This window comes from Chrysemys picta, chromosome 9, assembly GCF_011386835.1.
Source record: "Chrysemys picta bellii isolate R12L10 chromosome 9, ASM1138683v2, whole genome shotgun sequence".
Lineage (NCBI taxonomy): Eukaryota > Metazoa > Chordata > Testudines > Emydidae > Chrysemys > Chrysemys picta.
Window position 1 is genome coordinate 8723544 of NC_088799.1, and position 6000 is coordinate 8729543.

Below are 6000 nucleotides of genomic sequence, written 5' to 3' on the forward strand. Positions count from 1 at the left end.
TAAAAAATAGTAAATGGGGAATTCTTGTTATTTGCCTTCTCAGTTCTGAGTCTTCGGGTTACATTCACTTCATATTTTCAAGCTTGTCTCTGCAGTCATGAGGGCTAGAAACGTAACTATTTTTCAAGTGAAAGCTGAGATTCTCATGCATTCTCTTGATTCTAGCACCTGGGGCTTTAAGAAAAACACCAAACATTGCGAGATTTGTGATAAAAATCACAAGAGTTGGCAGTACTTCATTCTGTAGACCCATTACAATTCATTGACAGAATTTGAGCAAAACATGACAAACTAAGCCTCAGAAAAACAGCTCTCCTAAAAGTCTCCCCAAACTCCATCCCATAATACCACCCTCATGCCCCAGTTAACCCCCCTGATCCTGAAAAGGCTTGAGTGAACAGGTGAGTCTTGCAGCATGTCCTAAAGGTCACCAAACTTGGATTCTGGTGGACCAACAAAGGAAACAATTACAGTCAAGTATGTTTCCCCACTGAGAACAGGGGCTATCCTCCATGACGTAAACACACATTGAAACCAGGGAGCTGTTCGCTTGAATTTTTCCGATGACCACAAGTGCTACAATACTACAGGGAGGAAAGGCCATTAAAGCCAAAGACTCACATTAGCTTTAGCAATGCAAATCCACTGGTCTCAACTAGGTAAACAGACTCTACTACAGGATAGTTTTCCAAAATCTCATGGGGAAGTAATTTTGCCTGTGCATTGACTAGATGAAGTGTGTGAGTGCATTGGGGCATGTGCTTTATTTTCAAATGCTGTGATGTCTGTGCAGTAGGTTATGAAGATAATGGTACATTTACACATGCACATTTGCATGGAGGTTTTTGCAAGCTCTCAGAAATCTGCTGCACGCTGATCTTACGTACCTATCCTCTCAGAATAGGAGCCCACGTTTTAGTCACCCGTTTGCTCTGATTTCAGGCATATGCCTACATGTTATATACATGGAAGTTATTCAAGTTCTGATCATCCCCTATGTGGGAAAATCTCATGTCAGAGGCAGGAAACTCTACAAGGTTCCCCTATTGATTATTCCTTCAAGACAATAGGGTTTGCTCCCACAAATATGAAGCATCCCTCAAGAGCTCCTGTCTGTGGTGAGGCCCTGTGCCTTGAAGCTGTCTCCAGGGCCTTTGTCTCCTTGCTATCTCAATAGCAATGTCCAATAGTCTCAGCACCATGGACCCTCCTGTCACCACTTGCCATATAATCCCCCTTGAAGGGATCCAAAGCACCAAGTAGGAGCAAGCCAAAGTTAATGATTCCATGAGAATTAACTTTGGGGTAGGATTCCTGTGGGTTTGAGGGGAATAACGCACAGAGATCTACCACCCATGTACAAATGCCTGCCTGCCTGCAGAATGGGCATGTGGAGTGCACAGGAAGCCAGGAATAATGCCACTGAGGCAGCTGTCTCTTTTTCATGCCTCCTAAGAGAAGATCCATCAAACTTTCATCCAAATTATTAACTGATATAACATTTTTTCTCCCTATAGTGGTTGGAGCATTCTGCTCATTTGGATTATTGCATTGTGTTCCTTTGCCAGTAAATCATTCTGAAGATTTAAAGTCACATATATTAATACTAGTACTTGTAAAATATAGTAAAGTATAGTAAAGCACTTTTTAGATTACAATTTTTTTTATTGTTTTGCACAGTGTGGCCAATGTTTTAAAAAGTGAACTCTGTTTCTGTGTGCCTGATTTTCCACAGATTCATTAAAGCCAGAGAGGACCATTAAGATAATCTAGTCTGACCTCATGCATAACACAGGCCAGAGAATTTCATCTATCAATTCCTGCATCGAGCCCATAACTTCTCGTTGAGCAAGAGCATATATTTTACAAAGACATCCAATCTCGATTTAAAGTCTTTATGAGATGGAGAAGCAACCACATCCCTTGGCACGATATTCCAATGCTTAATTACCAGGACTGTCAATTAACCACAGGTAACTCACACGATTACCTCAAAACAATTAATCGCGATTTAAAAAATGAATTGCTCTGTTAAACAATAGAATACCAATTGAAATTTAAATATTTTTGGTTGTTTTTCTACATTTTCAAATATATCAATTTCAACACAGAATACAAAGTGTACAGTGCTCACTTTATATTACACCTGTACCGCGATATAACGCTGTCCTTGGGAGCCAAAAAAATCTTACTGTGTTATAGGTCAAACCGCGTTATATCGAACTTGCTTTGATCCGCCGGAGTGCGCAGCCCCGCCCCCCCGGAGCGCTGCTTTACCGCGTTATATCGAATTCATGTTATATCGGGTCACGTTATATTGGAGTAGAGGTGTATTTTGATTACAAATATTTGCACTGTGAAAATGATAAACAAAAGAAATAGTATTTTTCAATTTATCTCATATAAGTGCAGCAGTGTGATCTCTTTATCATGAAAGCACAACCTACAAATGTAGATTTTTTTTTGTTACATAACTGCACTCGAAAAAAAAACAATGTAAAACTTTAACACCTACAAGTCCACTCAATCCTATTTCTTGTTCAGCCAATGGCTAAGAGAAACAAGTTTGTTTACATTTATGGGAGATAATGCTGCCCACTTCTTAATTACAATGTCACCTGAAAGTGAGAACAGGCATTTGCATGGCACTATTGTAGCCAGCGTCACAAGATAGTTATGTGCCGGATGCATTAAAGATTCATATGCCTCTTCATGCTTCGACCATCGTTCCAGAGGATATGCTGATGACGCCAGTTAAAAAAACAATGCACTAATTAAATTTGTTACTGAACTCCTTGTGGGAGAATTGTATGTCTCCTGCTCTGTTTTACCCACATTCTGCCATATATTTCATGGTATAGCACTCTCAGATGATGACCCAGCACAGGTTGTTCATTTTAAGAACACTTTCACTGCAGAGTTGACAAAATGCAAAGAAGGTACCAATGTGAAATTTCTAAAGATAGCTACAGCACTCGACCCAAGGTTTAAGAATCGGAAGTGCCTTCCAAAATCTGTGAGGGACGGGGAGTGGAGCATGCTTTCAGAAGTCTTAAAAGAGCAACACTCTGATGCGGAAACTACAGAACCCAAACCACCAAAAAAGAAAATCAACTTTCTGCTGGTGGCATCTGACTCAGATGATAAAAATGAACATGCGTCGGTCCGCACAGCTTTGGATCGTTATTGAGCAGAGCCTGTTATCAGCATGGACGCATGTCCTCTGGAATGGTGGCTGAAGCATCAAGGGACATATGAATCTTTAGCGCATCTGGCATGTAAATATCTTGCGACGCTGGCTACAACAGTGCCATACAAGCGCCTGGTCTCACTTTCAGGTGACGTAAACAAGAAGCAGACAGCATTATCTTCTGCAAATGTAAACAAACTTGTTTGTTTGAGCGATTGGCTGAAAAAGAAGTAGGACTGATTGAACTTGTAGGCTCAAGTTTTACACTGTTTTATTTTTGAATGCAGGTTTTTTTTGTATATAATTCTACATTTGTAAGTTCAACTTTCATGATAAAGAGATTGCACTACAGTACTTGTATTAGGTGAATTGAAAAATACTATTTCTTTTGTTTTTTACAGTGCACATATTTGTAATAAAATATAAGTGAGCATTGTACACTTTGTATTCTGTGTTGTAATTGAAATCAATATATTTGAAAATGTAAAAAACATCCAAAATATTTAAATAAATGGTATTCTATTATTGTTTAACAGTGCACATTCACCTTCTGTTGCTTCAGTGATGACTTGATGAAGAAAACTGTCATCTATCACATCCAGGAATACGTGGGGCCTGCCACTATTATTAGCATTTATTCTCCAGGCTACAGCTGGGAAGCTAGTCTCCCATTCTTACACAATTATCAAAAGTATTTCTCTCTTTAATAATATTAAAGAGATCACTAACCATATTCGAGTCTGACCCTGGGGGGGTCTATGGCAGACCCTAATACTATCCCAGCTGAACCTCTTTTTACAATCCTTCCCCAAAGGGATTTTGACCCAGACAGATTCTGTTTTGTCCATACTATCACTTCATATTTCTTTGCAGTTTACCACTTCCATGATGTACAGTGGTACCCCATCACCTTAACCTTTATTCCTATCTCTCCTAAACAACTTGGATTTGTGAGAGCTCAGCACCTCTGAAAATCAGGCCCAAGATGTCTCAAGTTGTGTACCCAAAATCAGAGGTTACTTTTGAAAATTTTGGCCTATGCTGTAAAATTCAATCATATGAAATAATTTTGCTATTAAATCCCCAAAATTGCATTCTTAATCACATATTAATGTCATATTAACATTATGAATAGCTAGTGGTTTATTACTGTTTTTTAAAGGATTTTTCATTATTAATGTCTGAAAAATGCTTCTGTTTAAAATAAGCCCAAGAGTGTATTTTACAGTCATGGGCAAGGCTTAGGTCCTGTGTTTTTGATTTTTCATATCTCCTTATAGACAAATCCAGAATTATCTTTGTCAGATCTATCCATCTACCTATCTATTTTAAGGTTTCATATAGTGTCCATCACCACAGTATTTTATAGACAAATATACTATAGCAATTCCAATAATTAATAGCTACCTTTTTACTTCTAAATTTGTCCAGGCATAAGATGCCATCCATCTAATTTTCTATGGAAATTTGCAAATGGATGGCTAAAATAATGTCCATCCAATTTTGCCCAAATATTATTAAAGGTATGCAAAACTGCAAGTTGTCTCAAGCACTTTGCTACCACCTGTGATGTTATGAACTATCAGCTAAGAAGTGGGGTGAGATCACAAGCTCTTTTCACATATGTCATCTATATATCTATATGCAGTCCTGATGTTATAATCACTTATAACTACAAATCTGGGCTGGAAGTGAAGTGGTTATCTAGAGGGAAAAGGCCATTACCCTAATCTATCTGGCCCAGTTCCTCTCTTGCCGCAAGGTCACCTGCTAATCAGGATCAAGGCTCCTAAGAGCCAGTCAACATCAGTCCTCATGACAGTTCCTCAATATTAACAGCACTGTATTATACAAGCCCTGCCGTAAGAGCCAGCAAAAATAGTCCCTTTGGTCGCTGTTCTTTTGCTTTTGTTCTGTCTGTAGTCCACACACTGACAATTCTACCCTGTGCAACACCCGTTATTTCAACAATACCGTTTAGCCTAGGATTTCTCAACCCCTTGGGTTGGGACCCAAAATTGGGTCGACAGAATATTTCAAAGCCAAGCCCAGCCAGCCCCACAGCACAGGAACTTCAGGAGCACTCACTGTGGGGTGAGTGCCGGGCAGGACCCAGCTGGGTGCAGGATCTAACCGAAACCACCCCAGGGCCAACCCCAGATTATTTACTGGGTCATAGAATCATAGGACTAGAATGGACCTCAAGAGGTCATCTAGTCCAGTCCCTTGCACTCATGGAAGGACTAAGTATTATTAGACCATCTCTGACAGGGGTTTGTCTAACCTGCTCTTAAAAATCTCCAATCACGGAGAGTCTACACCCTCCCTAGGCAATTTATTCCAGTGCTTAACCACCCTGACAGTTAGGAAGTTTTTCCTAATCTCCAACCTAAACCGCCCTTGCTGCAATTTAAGACCATTTTCCTTGTCCTACCCTCAGAGATTAAGAACAAATTTTCTCCCTCCTCCTTGTAACAACCTTTTATGTACTTGAAAATTGTTATCATGTCCCTTCTCAGTTTTCTCTTTTCCAAAATAAAAAAAACCCAATTTTTTCAATGTTCTCTCATAGGTCATGTTTTCTAGACCTTTAATCATTTTTGTTGCTTTTCTCTGGACTTTCTCCAATCTTTCCTGAAATGTGGCGTGACATTTACAAATAGGTCCTGAGCCCCAAAAGTTTGAGAACCACTGGCTTAGCCTGCTTTCCTCAATATTTGTTCAAGCATCATTTAATCATTTACTTCCTATTTGCAGATATTAATCCAGGGTCAAGGTATTAGCCTTAGTTACACAGTAGCTATAAATTG